The following is a 16955-nucleotide window of genomic DNA, read 5'->3' on the forward strand; positions in this document are numbered from 1 at the left end:
TAAAGAGCCCTCCATGTCCCATGCATCATTGTATGAGGTTACAGCAAATGTCATTTATAAATTAGGAAACAGGTTCTAGCAAAATTTAAGATCTGCTATGAGCTTACACTTCCTTCCCAGGTTACAAGTCTGTAAGAAACATCTGCTGTTTAATCATGTCATTATTAATGACATTTTAAGTACAATATCCTGAATGCACTATGTGAATAGATTCATTTTGGCATCATCAACAGACATACCTAAAACCCAAGTATGACTTTCTTAGAAGGTACCATGGAGGAATTCATGATCTGGGACATTTTACAGTCTACTTCCAACCATCCATGCCCAATTGGAGCATTCCATGGAAAACTAAACCATACAGTACAAGTCCAAATACATTTACTCTTTCATCCCTTAGTTGTATTAGGCTTCATATGGGTCCCTACTCAGACAGAAGTCCATTGGGATGCTCCTTTTCTGGGAACTAGTGTTGGAAAGAGGATGGGGGCTCCAAGGGAATTGGAGGCTGAGTTGGGAAAAAGATTACCACAAATGGCTGTAGCATACAGCTCTGGTGACAGAAAGGGCTTAGACCCTATGACGGGATCCTCACAGGCTGACAGGAGACAGGTGAGAGAGCTTCCAGAGGAAAAGGAAATTGAATGGGTTAGCAAGTGTGTCTCTGGGCTATGGAATGGGGAGTTTCTGGGCCTGACCACCACAGGTCTACATCTTACCCCTGAGCAGGTCACTAGGTGGGCTGAAACCTTCTAGGCCAAATAGCCCTAAGTCTCTTTGTATGGACTGTGCTAAGATGACTGAACATATGAAAGGAGCTGCGTGTGCTGGTATGCTGGAAGCAAAAACAGGTGATCAGAATTCCAGGACATTTGTGGCTTCAAGTTTTAAGTCAGCTTAAACTAAAGTTCAAGAGATGCAGGCAGGCAGGCAGTCAGTAAGGCAGGCAGACAGGAAGGAAGGAAGGAAGGAAGGAAGGAAGGAAGGAAGGAAGGAAGGAAGGAAGGAAGGAAGGAAATGGAGTCTGATTTCACAAGGATTTTGAGGTAATAGGATTTAAGAAAAGAATAAAAAGTAAAGCGCCTTCTAGATGAATATAGAATCCATCTTTTATCAGTTAAATAATGAAATAAATAGAAAATGCTATTTGTAACCAGAGTCCTCATATTTTATTTTAAGTGCAAAAGAAACAGAACAGGCCTTATACCACACCACCATGGTCCTAGTACTCTGGAGGCAAAAGGATCATGAATGCCAGACCACTCTGGGCTATGTATGTAACAATGTGTTGTCTCAACATAAGAAAACATAGGAGACAGAAATTCCTCCTTTCAAAATGTTGAGGTTCTCCAAGATTTCTAATGATATGGTGTTTTCTCACTGACAGACACCCTACATTGTTTCTTTTACTTTTCACGACAATTCTTGAAATTAGTACTTTGGTGCCCATTTAGCAGAGGGAAAATAGTATTGAGTATCACTAATATGCTAAACTTATGCAGCCAAAGGAGCAGAACAAGACTTCGGTTCCAGGCAGTCTGAAGAGATCCGGAGTGTTAAATCCTGCTGCAGATCAGATCTTAAATACCCAGGAAGGTCCTGGTGCTAAAGGCTTTGACTCTATGATGGTGCTACTTGGAAGTGATGGATCTTTAAGGGGCAGGACCTAAAGAGAAGTATTTAGGTCACTGGAGATGCACTTAAAAGGGTTCACAAAGCTCTTGCCCTTCCAGTTTAACTCTTTTGCTGCCTGGAAAAGACTGAAAGTTTTTCTCTGTCTTATGACCCTACTATGATAAGCCGCCTGATCGCAGGCCCCAAAGAGAACAGAGTCAGCCATATTTTTTGAGACAGGGTCTCTCGCTGAACCTGGAACTTGCCATTTTGGGTTGACTAGTTGGTCTTGGATCCATATGCACCTGCTTCCCACCCTAGCATCAGGATTGCATACACACCGCCTTCTTGGATCACAGGCATGCTGGGGATCCTGGCTTTGGTGCTCATCTTTTGCAGCAGGCACTTTACCCACTGAGCCTAGTCCCTAGGCCTAACCTTCTCTTTTGTAAGGTAACAACCTCGGGTACTTGTTACAGTAACAGAAAACCAGCTGACAGGAACCAGTAGACTATATAGCCTTTCCTCTGAGATTTACCACTCCTTAGAGTGGCCGAGATTCACTGACTTTTTCAAGAGGACTATTTTCTTCTCCGGATTAGAGGAATGGAAAAGTCCAGATGGGATTCTTTATTTTTCCTTGCCTTTTTAAAATTTCTTTTTGACAAAAGGGTATTTTTGGTTCTAATATCTTGAATATTTTGATAATCCAATACTTTGCTGTTCAGACTACATTTTTTACAGATCCTCATTTTTAAAAAAGGACTTTTACGTTACCATATAGAGTAACAGTTTTCATGATGGTGTTTTATGTATATGTGCCATTACATTTGTGCTCAACTATGTTCATCCCTCAATGTCCCCTTCCAGGCTCCCATAACCCCAACTTAGTAGACACATTGTTTCTTACCACAGGGATTTTATTGCCACCAGGGTCCTTTCTGAATATATATTCCCAGCCCTGCAATGAAGGCCTTCCTCATCTCCTCCCCAGCACCTACCCATTTGTGTCTACTAACTTTCTCCTGACTCCGAGTTATAGGGGTCCTGAAATCTTAAAAACAAGGTCAGAAAGCCGGGCGTTGGTGGCGCATGCCTTTAATCCCAGCACTCGGGAGGCAGAGGCAGGCGGATCTCTGTGAGTTCGAGGCCAGGCTGGACCGACAGCCTCCAAAACAATACAGAGAAACCCTGTCTCGTAAAACCAAAAAAAAAAAAAACCCAACAAAAACAAGGTCAGAATAAAAGTTAAGGGGAGTTCTTATTATACAAAGGAATACAAAAGCACTCCAACATCACAGCTCATCTCCCCAGGAACCTAGATCTGAATCCATTTCAGCCTCCATTAGCCCTGTGCATGATCTTGTTAGAGAACAGAAGGACCAGGGATAGAGGCCCCTTCTCCCTTCTACTGAAGCACAACTCACAGGCATATTTGTATGGTGCTTGGTCAAGGTTACAAACTAAGCTCAATGCTGCAGGATTCTTTGCAGTGTTCCCCTCTCAAATCTTATACACTATAGACCCAAGTGCCTCTCCCACACACAGCCTGCAGTCACCTCCCACACTCTGTAGACCCAGGTGACACCCACACACAGCCTGTGGGCATGTCATACACTGTAGACCCAGGTGACACCCATACACAGCCTGTGGGCATGTCACACTCTGTAAACCCAGGTGACACTCCCACACTCAACCTGTAGGCATGTCACACACTGTAGACCCAGGTGACACCCACACACAGCCTGTGGGCATGTCACACTCTGTAGACCCAGGTGACACCCACACACAGCCTGCAGTCACCTCCCACACTCTGTAGACCCAGGTGACACCCATACACAGCCTGTGGGCATGTCACACTCTGTAGACCCAGGTGACACCCACACACAGCCTGTGGGCATGTCACACACTGTAGACCCAGGTGACACCCACACACAGCCTGCAGTCATCTCCTATACACTGTAGACATAGGTGACACTTCTACACACTTCCTGCAGGCATCTGCAGGGTGCTGTATCTCATCAGCATAGGGGTCAAAAACAAGACACATTAGCATCTCACAACCTGAAACCCAGAATCCAAAGTGAGTCTCATCAAGGAAAAAGTCAAGGTGTCCTAATGGAGGCTCTTGGCAAGAATCAAGTTCATGGATTTCCATGGTTTAGCAACTGCTGTGTCCCTTGGTTTAAGACCCTTTCTACCTTCAAAGCCAGCAGGCATCTCCTCTTCTTGTCTGCTGCTGATGACACATCCTCTGCTACTCTGACTTAAGCCTCCTCTTTGACACAGGAGAACTCTTGTGATTACATTGTGCCTTACTGGAAAATATACAATCATTTTTCCAGCTTAAGACTTGGAATCATCTCTGAACAATCCTGTTTGTCATCAAGGTTTCATGTAACATTCAGAGTCTGGGACTAAGACAGAGACGTCTTTAGACGCTAGCACACTGCCCTGTGCCTTCTTTAAGATTGTGTGCCCACCAACTTCTCATACTCTCAGGTTCTGTTATTTAGGATCGACAAATGAATCTGTAAGGCTGCTGAGAACTGTGAAGCATACTGACACCAAAACTCACAGGGGAAAAATACTGACATGTGCTTAGCAGAACCAGTATAGTTTCTACCTGAACATATACAGTGGTTTTCTATAAGTGATTGCATTGAATATTAGAATTCATGTCATTTGGGACATTTAGAGTCACTGACACATAGAAACTGGGAAATAAGCAATGGTCAAATGAGCCTCATTTTATATTTGAAATGATTTTTGTTCAAATTTAAAATTTTGATGTCGCCGGGCGGTGGTGGCGCACGCCTTTAATCCCAGCACTTGGGAGGCAGAGGCAGGCGGATCTCTGTGAGTTCGAGGCCGGGCTGGACCAATAGCCTCCAAAACAATACAGAGAAACCCTGTCTCGTAAAAACCAAAAAAAAATTTCTTTTGATGTCGAATTCAATGATGATATTCTCTATGAATCTTAGCAAAGAAACCACACAACTGTGACTCCAAAATGTGGTGATTTGAATAGCAATGGCCCCCATAGGCTCATATGTTTGAATGCTTGGTTAATAGGGAATGGGGCTATGGAACAGGGATTAGCAGGTGTGACCTTGGAGTAGGTGTGGGCTTGGTGAGGAAATGTGTCTCTGGGGGAGGTCTTTGAGGTTTCAAATGCTCAAGTCAGGCCCAGTGTCTGTCTTTCTGCTGCCTGCTGCTCCAGATTAGAGCTCTCATTCAGCTCTTCAGCACCATGTCTGCCATAAAGATAATGGGCTAAACCTCTAAACTCTAAGTCAGCCCCAATTAAATGCTTTTCTTTATAAGAGTCGTGGATTTTCTTCACATCAACAGAAACACTAACTAAAACAGAAACGAACCCCCGCCATGAGATCTCTTAAAATCCTGATATGTCTTTTGAGGATGAAGCAGAACCATTGTGAAGGTCATTGCAGCAAGTACTTCAAGTGCTGTCTTACACAGAAATAAGTCTGGCTCCTGTTGATTGAAAGCTTCAAACAGGCAGCAGCTTCCACCCAGCACCACTGAATTGTTGAATTCTCCCCAACAATTCAGCATGGTGGCTGGTATAACTCAGTTTCCCAAATGAGGACACAGAGTCTGAGAGTGGAGTGACATGGCAGGGACACACTGTGCACAAGTGCTAAACTTAGGGCTCAGCTCAAATCCCAGGACATCAAAGCCTTACCCTCTCCAGGGTGTCTCATGTGTGCTCTCTGCAAGCATTCCTGTGCAAGAGGCAGGGTTACTTTCTACAACGATGACTCACATTACATGAATCAAGTAGCAAGGAATCTTAGAAGCTACGAGTTTTACTTTCTAACTTGATTAAATGTCTTACTAGGAGCTTCAAGTGTCTACATTGCTGTTGGCACACAGAGATTTTGCACATTCAGTTTAGTGTGTTCCAAAAGTAATCTCTTTGACAAAAATAGTTGCTTTTCAGATCTACTGGAGTACTTGATGTTTAATTTCACTGAAAATATAATAACAATGCAATAATGACAAATTTAAAAGTATCATAAATTTAGTCTTTGAGTACTTGATGCTTAATTTCACTGAAAATATAATAATAATGCAATAATGACAAATTCAAAAGTATCATAAAATTTAGTCTTTATCTTCATATACAACCTTAAAGGTTTTTTGAATATTTTCCTTATAATTTTTATTACTTACTTAGCTGTACTGACATATACTAATAAGCCCAGCTACCTTATTTCCATAGCCTTATGGTTCATAGAAACTGTCTATATAATATTCTGATTCTTTTATTTCTACATCAGGTTTTTCATGACAGTTGTTTCCATTTGACCTGCTATGTTGTTATGAAGTGTAACATTTTCTAAGAAGCTATCACCTTTTCATGGTGAATGTTTTTCTTTTAAAATATTTTATTTATTGATATTTAATGTGTGCTTATGTGTGTCACAGTGTGTGTGCATGTGTATATGTGTACTATTTGGGAGTTGGTTCTGGGGATTGAACTCTAGTTGGCAGGCTTGCACAATAAACACTAAGCACTTTAACATGCTAAGCCATCTCAGTGGCCTTAACTACTCTTCTAGAGACTTTCTACCCTTGCCATTATCCTTATAAATTAGCATTCTTACTCTTCTCTTGATTTGTTGTAAGTTCAATATGTTTTCAAGTCTTGCTGTCTTTAACTCTTTAATTAATTTTGACACAAAATGTGGATCTAATTTGTTAATAGTTAAGTAGTTACACCACTATAATTTTATACTGCCTATTGAATAATTGGTGTTCTGTTCTTTCATTATGCAACTTTTATATTTTATATACAGTAAAGGCCAGTTGAGATTTCAGTTTATATAAAATGGTATCCCATGGCTATGGTTATTCTCAACTGCATTTGCTTCATTTATTATTGCATACATAAGCATATTTTTAATTTATTAAGAGTATTAAATATAAGTGCTGAGTATTGATATATTATGACATATAATATATTTGAATATAGATTGTTCCTAAGCACTCTATTTATTGTTATTTCAGTATTAATACAAAGACCCATCCTCTTGCTCGGTGTATTTCCAGTTCAAAATATAACTCTGAAACTCATTTCAGCCAATAGTTATTGTTACTACAAACATTCCAAAAGTAATCTTTTTTTGGTTTCACTAAAACATCCTATAAAGGGGTCTAAAGAGATGACTCAGGGGTTAAGAGCATTTACTGCTCTTCCAGAGGACCTGAAATCTATTCCCAGCACCCATTTCTCCAGCTCTAAGGCCCTGCTACTCTAGACTGAAAGGACATTTGCACTAACACATGCACATACCCCAACACACATATACACACACATGCGCACAAGTAAAAATTAAAACACATCTTTTAAAAACATAATATAAAGATTAAAAATTCACTGAGCTTAGGTATAGATAAAAATAATTAAAAGAACGTGTAAGTTCCCAGATTAACTTCGAAAACTGAATTAGCCATAGAAATGTACAGTATAGTCAGGGGAACAATTTTCCCTTTGGGCTTTAACTAGAGGGTAGCTAGTATATATGCCATTAAATATCAATAGAATTATTACAAATCATAAGCTATCACAGAGGTGTGCAGACTTACAGGGCCATGGTAATGATATAAACTTGGTGTTTTAATGATGGGGTCTCATCAACTTTTGCTTATTATTTAACAAATTAAATTGCATACATGGGCAACTTCCTGTCCCAGTACCTTTTTCAAAAAAAAACTTTTGACAGTATTGTGTCAAGGTAGTCTGGACTGCCTTAGCTCTCCATTTTCCTGCTTTGGCTCCCCAGATGCTAGGATTATGGGCATGCTCCATGCCTGATCTGTTCTATTATTTTACATTCTCATGTTTTAAATTATTTTTCTATAAGGAATGAATTTGGGGTTAATAATAATGAAGCTAAATTTATTCATCTCCTTGGATGAATATATATGTGTTCAGCATCCTTCTCTGGGCTCTTAAAATACTGTAATTACACAAGTTTATGTGTATCTCAATGTTTACATTTTATCTAAAATGATAGTGGAGAGGTAGAACACCAGGGGTGGGAGGACTTAAGAGTAGGGAGGTGGTTAGGAAGAGGGGAGAAATGAGGGAACTTGGGATGATTAACCAAAGAGAAGGGTTATGAAGAAGCCACATGGAAGCCTACTATCTTGCAAACCAATTAAGAGGTATAATTAGAGGAGATAGCAGGAAACAAGTGGTATGGAAGAAAGGGGTGCCTTTGGGATTAAAGGTTTAAGCATAGATGGAGATGGGGATGGAGGGATTGGGGAGAGAAATGAGGGAGGAGCAGTTTAACCAATGCTGAGGATTTATGGAAAGGCCTCATGGAAACCCACAAGTTTAAAAGACATTATTTTAAATTACATGTATAAATGGGTGCTTGTGTGTGGGCACGTGCTCTTGAAGGCAGGTACTCACAGAAGCCAGAAGAAGACATTTGATCCCCTAGAGCTGGAGTCAGATTCAGTTGTGAGCCATCTGGTGAGTGTTCTGGGACCCGAACCAGAGTCCTCTGGAAGAGGAGCAAGCACTCAAAATCACTGAATCATCTCTCCAGCTCTACAAAGTAGTCTTTAAAGGAAGTTTGAATGGAGGTATGCTGCATGGGTGGACAATGCAGAACATTGTATTAGATGTAAATCATAGTGCGAGGCAAAGGATACTGCCCGAAGAGTTGTCAGTCAAGTAGGCCCCAGAGGTCTGCACAAACAATGCCCACTATCATCATCTCTCTTCACCACAACTAGATAGTAAGATCCTAGTGCTGAAGATTGTAATGAGCATTCTCCTCGCCAGCCTGGTCCCAGAGCTGCATCAGTCCCAAATGAACACACAGGATGCTATATTAATTACAAAGCTGTTGGCCATTTGCAATGGTTTTATAACGACTAGCTCAGACTCAATTTTTTAAATTTTTATTTTTAAATTTAAATTTAAATTAGAAACAAGGTTGCTTCACATGTCAATCCCAGGTTCCTCTCCCTTTCCCTCTCCTCCCCTCATGCCCTCTCACCAACCCCCCCCAGTACCCCCTCATTTCCCCAGGGAGGGCGAGGCCATCCATGGGGGTGTCCATAGTCTGTCATTACATCCAGGGTAGGGCCTAGACCCTTCCTCAAGAGCCCAGGGTGAGAGTGCATCTCTCATTGTGGGATGGGCACCCAAAATCCATTTGTATGCCAGGGATAAATACTGACCTACTACCCAAGGCCCAATAAATTGCCTAGGCCTCCTCATTGACACCCACATTCAAGGGGTCTTGATCAGTCCCATGCTGGGTTCCCAGGCATCAGTCTGGGATTCAAGAGCTAACCCTTGTCAGGTCAGCAGTTTCTAGGGGTTAACCCAGCCCAGTCTTAACCCCTTTGCTCATCAGTCCTCCCTCTCTGTCACTGGGTTCCTTGAGTTCAGCTCAATGTTTAGCTGTGGGAGTCTGCCTCTGCTTCCATCAGCCATTGGATGAAGGTTCTGTTCCCCAGACTCTCTGGCAGTGGGACTGTAGGCTGGCACTCCCCAGATCTATGTCTAAAATCCATATATGAGAGAGTACATGTGACTGGGTTACCTCACTCAGGATGGTTTCTTCTAGTGCCATCCATTTGCCTGCAAATTTCAGGATTCCATTTTCTTTCTGCTGAATAGTACTCCATTGTGTAAATGTACCATATTTTCTCTATCCACTCTTCAGTTGAGGGGCATCTAGGTTGCTTCCAAGTTCTGTCTATTACAAATAATGCTGCTATGAACATAGTGGAACAGATGTCCTTGTTTTATGAATTCTGACTTAATTATTAACCCATAATTACACACACACACACACACACACACACACACACACACACACACATTGGTTTTTCGAGACAAGAAAGAGTTTCTCTGTATTGTTTTGTAGGCTGTCCTGGAACTCACTCAGTAGACCAGGCTGGCCTCGAACTCACAGAGATTTGCCTGCCTCTGCCTCCCGAGTGCTGGGATTAAAGGCATGCACCATCAACACCCGGCCACTAATATATATTTTTATAAAGTCTTATCTTACTGAGAACGCCAAACTTGTGTTCTCTCCTCCTGGGATCACATGGTGACTCTCTTCTCTTGACTACATTTCCCAGGATCCTCCTGGACTCCTAGTCCCACCTATCTTGCTTCCCTATTGGCCAACAGCGATTTATTTATCAGCCAATAACACAACATATACACAGAAGGACTTCCCCCATCAGAAGACACTACATACCTTGGCTGCAGGAAACAAACAAATAAAATCAATCTTGAAGTGATCAGAAAGATATCCTCCTGCTGGCTAGTTAGCCCTCACAGCATTAGGAGGTGTCATACAGGCGCTGGGGGGAAATGCATCTGTTGTCTTATCCAATAGTGGACCCTGAAAGCTACAATTTTGACCTGCCGGGCAAGATACACCAACGGATATGGCAGTGGGATGACTGCTATGCGGTAACCAATGCCTTTTTAAATTTTTATTTTATGTGCATGAGTCTTTTGCTTGCATGTATATATGTGTACCATGAGTGCCTGCTACCTGAAGAAGTAAAAAGACAGCACTGGATCTCTTGGAGGCAGTCTTACAGATGGCTGTGAGCCTCCATGTGGCTATGTGGGCCCTGGGAACCAAACTCGGGTAACTCTGCAAGGTATCAAGTGCTCTTAATGCGGAGCCACCTCTCCAGTCTCACCAATAACATTCTGATTGGATCTGAGACATGCTCCATGGACTAGAATTCATGCCTGGGCTGTAAGCTTTGGCTTTTATTTGCTGTTGGGCTTTTTAACATATTGGTCTGATTCTTGGATATAAGGACAGAGGATGGTTATCAAAATTGACTTAAGGAGAGAAACGCCATTTGCAGCAAGAAAGTGACAGAAGTGAGTCTGTTTGGGACAGGCATGATTACATTTCAGTTTGGGGTGTGTGAAGTTGGAAGTGCCTAAGAAAACCAAGAGGAGATGTAGAGAAATGCGAGGATTGGTTCCCAGATGGAAGACTGTAGTGATCTGTCTACTCTTGCTCTTTGTGCCCTTACTAACTCACCATGGGCAGTTTTAAAATCTAAAATTGGGCAATGCTCCTTCAGAGCACCACACAGCCCACGGCCCTGGGGTGCAGAGTGCCACACAGCCTGGGGTGAAGCTTCAGCTTCTATCCACATAAGTTTTAATGTGAGGCGGGTTATGCTCTACACTCAGGAGAAATAAAACAATAAACTTAGCTATTTGAGTCACTGTGAAGTGTTTGCAACACACTATTTGGATTATAGACTAATATTGTCCAAGAGACCGTCAAGTGGAACTAAATGAAATGTCAGGGAGAATGTGTTTGTAGGAATTTTTCTAATCTCAATAAAAATACAGTGTTTGTTGTGTTCCTTCAAAGCATAAACTATTTCTGTCATTCCAGTTATTCAACCTTTTATGAACATATTATGAAATATGAAGTATGAAAGTATTTAGCCTCTCACATTTAATATTTTCCAAAACTTTTTTTTCTTGGGAGGCTACACAAAAGTTATGTGAGCTGGACATAATAGTTTTTGCCTGCAATGCCAATATTCAGGAGGCAGACACAGGAGGAACATTTCACGCTCAAAGTCAGCCTGTGCTGCGCCATGGGTTCCAAGCCAACCTGGGCTAAGAATCAGATATTCTGTCCTTAACAAGTCCAAATAACTCACTTATAGTAAGTTTGTTGTTACAGCAGATAAAGTCAAGATGTAGTAGCTACTACCTAAAATGCAAGAGGAGTCTGCATAGATACGGTCATATGTTGGTCCTGGAAGAGATTCCAGGTCTCAGGACCCTTGTGTCCAAGAGACAGATGAAAAATGGTTAGTGTGTTTAAAATTTAGGGAAGGATGACAGTCTAAAAATTAAAAATTTCCAGAACAACTAAGATTCAAGACTCATATGATTTTAGAGCACTTTCTTTGTAAACTAGATTTTATTTTTAAAAAAGTTGTTTAAATAGTAAATTATAGTACTGTACTGTACTGGACCTTAAGGACCCTGGTTTTTTTCAATGGTTTAAGAGTCAAATGCTATGTTAGTTGTTGTTGTAGCCACTAGGTGGCAAACTTTACTAAAGAATACTGCTGTCATTGCCAAGATATTTTTCTCCCTTTTAAAAAAAGTCAATGCCATTTGTATGCCAAGGATAAATATTGATCTATTACCAAAGTCCCATAGATTGCCTAGGCCTTCTCATTGACACCTATATTCAGGGGGTCTGGATCAGTCCCATGCTGGCCTCTCAGCCCTCAGTCTGGGGTTCAGGAGCTCCCTCTTGTTCAGATGCTCTCTCAGCTTGCACACTTGAGGGAGGGCCTAGACCGTGCCCTGAATGAAATGACAGACTCTGGAGATCCCCCCAAGGAGGGCCTCACTGTCCCTGGAGAATGGAGTGGGGATTGGGTGGGGGGCTGAGGGGATAGTGGAAGGGGGGGATTGGGAGGGTGTTGGAGGAGGGGAGGGAGAGGGAGCAGGGAAGGACATGTGAAGCAACCTTGTTTCTAATTTAAATTAAAAAAGAAAAAAACCCACAAACAAGGACCCAGATTTGTAGGGGTAGAGAGGTAAGGGTAGATCTGGGGAATGAATCAGGGGTGAATATGATCAACCTGCATTGTTGAAATACTCAAATAATTAATTTAAAATAAACCTTATAGTTTGGGGAATTTTTTTGCTTTTGTTTTGGCTCACATGAAATGGGAATTGTATTAGAAAACCATAAAGCATCATTAATCGTACAATGAGAAAAATGAAGTGATGACATAGGTTTGTTGTAAGAAAATAAGAACCAAAAGCCCACAGCAAGGTAAACTTCGAGACTCTGGCTTTTCAGTGTACTTGAACTGCAATTTGAGGCTGTCTTGGAATAGGGGCTATTGGAATTTCTGGTTTTGTTAAGTGAAGGGTAGGTTAGAATTGGAAGGATTTCATGAAATGGTGCCAAAAATCTGAAAATCCAAACAGACTCCAATCATGGTTTGGATCTAAGCATACTATACTCCAACCATGAAGTTCTGTCTGGGGTGGATATGGGAGCCATAGAATGTCAAATGCAATGAGAAGAGATGATTTTTAGAAAATAGTCTTATATTTTCCATCCTAGAATCAGTGTACATCTGGCCCTCTCTCTAGCTGGAACATTTCCAGAAAACTAGATGAGTTGGGTCCAAACCAGGAGATTCAGCCAGATACATAGAGACTGAGGGCTGAGCACAGGGCTACAGCAACTTTTAGTCCTGAAAGTCTGTATGGATTAAGGGCAGATTTTGTTGCATAACATTACATGGCCTTCCCTGCCTGCCTTTAATCATCATCACCTGTTACAACTCCACAGAGAAACACAGTATCCCAACACTCCAGCACAAATGCTGCAGTAGTTTAGAACTGGACTGGTCCCCAAAATGATCCATGATAAAGCTTGTTCTCCAATACAGTTCCCCTTGATGCCAGTACAACGTGGTGGAATCTTCAAAAGGTAAAACCTAGAGAGACACCCTTAAACCTTTGTGGTGTGTGGTCCCATGGCAGACAATGGAATCTCACTCCCTTCTTTTTTCTTTTCTTCTAGGCCACGAGGTGAGAAGTTTTGCTCTGCCATGCATTTCTGCCATGGTGCATTATCTCAGCACAGGGCCAAAAGCTGTGAGGCAATAGATCAGACTGGGACCTCCAAGCCTGTGAGCCAAAATAAACCTTTCACTTTATGATGTGATTACCTCTCAAATATATGATACAGTCACAATGAGTGTTAGCAATGCTCTTCGTGCGGCTGAGACACTTGCTGACTCTCATAAGCACTTGCTGGTCAAATCTAATACACCAGAGGGGATAGATCGAGGAGACACAGAAGCCTATCACTGACATTTCCAACTGAAATTTATTTTAAATGTGATTTGTTTTAATAAACGTCGACATGAGCTGATGAAAAAGCTTGCTTTAATTTTTTGTGTGCCAGAAAGAACCTAGCCTTGTCCTTTTTTTATACATAATGGAAAGTGAAAAGATGCTTGATGACAGGAGAGAGCATGCATAACACACTCAGTTCGATGCCTACGTACTAGGGCGTATGATGTGCTTGATTCAAAGAACTGCTTCAAACCACAGATTTTTTCAGAGCCCAAGGTCAAATTCCTAATTCTCAGTGTAATTCGGTCAGGATCTCATTTCTTTGTAATTCAGTGAAAAGAAAGCTAGCTAATGAGTAATCGAGAAAACAGATGTTTGTGCTGGAGACCATCTCCTAAGACTCAAGTGCCAATAAGTTTTAAAAACAATAAACAAGATACTAAACACTAAAGGTCACTAGACACATAAAAGTAGCAATCTCGCTAGAACTTAAAAGGCTCAAGAATGTCATGCAGTGAAAATTATAATGCAGAAAGTCCAGGTGGTCATCCTCAGACCTGGGATCCATGCTGGTAGGATGTCTACACTAATGTCACGCTCTCACCAGCTTTTGGGTCACCAACATATGAGCCGTAGATTTATGTGATTTCCAAAACTCACTAATGTATCTAAAAAGGAGACATTACACTTTTTAAATGTATGCATAAAGAAGATTTTAACATTTTTTTTTCAGAAGGACCAGTAGGAATGCTCAGCAGGTGGTATTGCTTGATTTGCAAACCTGTAACCTGGGATTCCACAGTGAAAGAAGAAAATGGACTCCAGAAGGTTGTCCTCTAATCTCCCTATGCATGATGTGGCATGTATGTACTCTCTCTCTCTCTCTCTCTCTCTCTCTCTCTCTCTCTCTCTCTCTCTCTCTCTCTCTCTCTCTCTCTCCTCTCTCTCTCTATCTCTATCTCTCTATCTCAATAAGAATTTAATTATTTTTTTCAAAATTAATACACAGAGTAACTAAAATAGTTTACAATAGTGACCTTTAGGGAAAACTCACAGAATACACATCTGTTATGCCACCTGTTGACCCAGTTACTCCACTCCCAACCAGCAAAGGCAGACATGAGAATAACTGACTCCCCAAAACATAACTGTAAGGACATAACCGTAAGGGTAATTCAAAGTCCCTTTCCCACTAAAGCAAACACTGTAAACCACACACTTGAGGTGCAAATTATTCGTTTCTTTAACCCCTGCATATCAAGTAGCCAAATGGCAGAGGGCTGAAGGTGAGCCAGTGAGCCAGCTTGCTCATATCTTGCATTGACCTCTCTTTTCTAAGTTCTCTCTCCTGTAATGTGAGAGTGTCAGTCACAGTATCTATGGCCTGTGTTGGTCAAGAGATTTGTTTTTGTTTGTTTGTTTGTTTGAGACAGAGTCTCAACTGACTGTTCTGGAACTCACCACATAGACCAAGCTGGACTCCAACTCATAGCAAATTACCTGCCTCTGCCTCCCTGGTGTTGGGATTAAAGACATGTGCCACCAGACCTGGCACTAATCACGTTATAAATGAGTGACTGCATATAATATATCATAGCAATGGTAGTGGGATCATAAGATATGCTGGGACAGTTCTTAATATGTTTTGAGGTATTTCCTTCATTATGTTTCAAAGAAAACATAAAATATATAACACTGTCACTTTCAAACAAAGCTAAGAAATTCTTTATGCAAATACATTTGGGTCATTTTCCTATAAAGTCAGCAAAGGACAACTTTGAGATAATAATAGTACATTTTACATGGCTAGGCATGCACACAGGGTAAGGGTGCTGGTCTTGCAAACATGTATTTGTACAGATATTATCACAACTACAGATCAAAACTTTTACAAAATAAAACTATTTCTTGCAGCTTACAAAGGGGTCTCATGTAGGAGAGTCCGGGGAACCATAACTCCAAGAATGAGCATCCTGCACTATAAATGGTGAATCTGGAATAAAAAGGCTTGGAATTAGGAGGAAAGAATACAATATGGAACACTCGCCTTTGCCATACAGCACACCAAGTCCTTATTTGAAGGAACCACTGTCAATCAACTAATAACCGGCACCAAGTTTTTAAGAAGTGCCACTTAATGGACTAGGTAAGTATGAAGGATATGAAATGGATGAATGTATGTGGTATCATTCCAAGAGAGAGGAGCTGAGCTGAAAGGATGAATCAAAGACACACAAGAGATACACAAGACAGCGAGAGCCGAATGTAGCATATACCATGTGTTATGGTCACCGAAGACACAGGATGGGGTGTTCTTTCCAATTTGACCTTGAGCCATTGCCAGCCAGAGCTCTTCCTGTACTGAGAATCTGAAGACCATCCCCTGCTCCTCCCAGGGCACCAGTGGGGAATTCTCCTTTCTTCCAATTGTTTTTTAAATAATTGGTGAGTAAATTTGATCTTTACATGCACAACAATTGTTTTGAAGCTACAAGAGCACAACGTGACTTGTCTCAACCCTGGTTTTCCTTCCCATGGTCAGTTCTGGCTCATGTAGAGGGAACTTAGGACTTTAAGTTAGGAGTACTCTGTCCATTTGGTAGCCCAGTATGAGGTCAGGAAGCCTGGCTCTGTAATCTTTAAGATTACTTCTAGATATAAGCACAGAACCTGCCCCTATATGTCCTGAATAGCTGCAATATCACCCTGACTCTGAGTAACAGCCAGAGATCCAGGACAAGTCTCCTGGCAAAGGTCCAGTATTTATGGTGCTTCAGAAACTAGAAACCTTGAACCAGACCAGTGACTTGTTGCAACGAATATTTACATGTAGAGCTGCCTGGGAAAATATATATTGTAGCACAAATAATAAAAACACAGAGATAGAGATTGGAGTTCAAGTTGAAGATCAGATAAGAAAGCGGCCAGTCACTAGAGAGTTCTCACCTCTACCAATACTTAGACCGAACGGGCGATCCACAATCCACTGAAACTCAGACTGTTCCCGACTGTACTGCTGCCCAGACTTAGCGAGACTGCAACATGTTTCTGCCTCTTTCTGTCTTATATTACTCTCTCCATCAAACCATATCACTCCTGTCTCCACCTTCCTAGTATTGGGTTGAAAGGTATTAGCTCTGTTTCTCTTTTAGACTGATTCGCTTTCATGTAGTCTAGGGTAGACTTGAACTCACAAAGATCCATCTGCCTCTGCCTTCTGAGTGCTGGGATTAAATGTATGTACTACCACTGCCTGGCCTCTGACTGGCCAGCTTTGTACTCTGATCTTGAGTCAATCTTTATTAGTTCGTAAATAAAGTATCACCACAATATATAGGATGTGACACACTGTAGTTTCCAATGCCACTATAATGAACAAATACTTGATGGAGAGATGGAAAAGATAGGGGAGCATGCTGCTGAATAGGGCTAACCGGGTGGTGTA

The 16955-nt window shown here is 41.4% G+C and overlaps 1 protein-coding gene and 1 long non-coding RNA gene across 11 annotated transcripts in view; one reads left to right on the forward strand and one right to left on the reverse strand.

The window, feature by feature from the left end:
• Positions 1–16955, reverse strand: part of Cacnb2 (calcium voltage-gated channel auxiliary subunit beta 2) — a 327915-nt gene that overhangs the window by 223554 nt on the left and 87406 nt on the right. The window lies entirely within an intron of this gene.
• On the forward strand, positions 14174–16842 carry LOC121143512. The gene is made up of 2 exons (XR_005880732.1): positions 14174–14373; positions 15425–16842. It is a non-coding gene; the product is annotated as an uncharacterized LOC121143512 (long non-coding RNA).

Source organism: Mesocricetus auratus, unplaced genomic scaffold, assembly GCF_017639785.1.
Source record: "Mesocricetus auratus isolate SY011 unplaced genomic scaffold, BCM_Maur_2.0 Super-Scaffold_100013, whole genome shotgun sequence".
Lineage (NCBI taxonomy): Eukaryota > Metazoa > Chordata > Mammalia > Rodentia > Cricetidae > Mesocricetus > Mesocricetus auratus.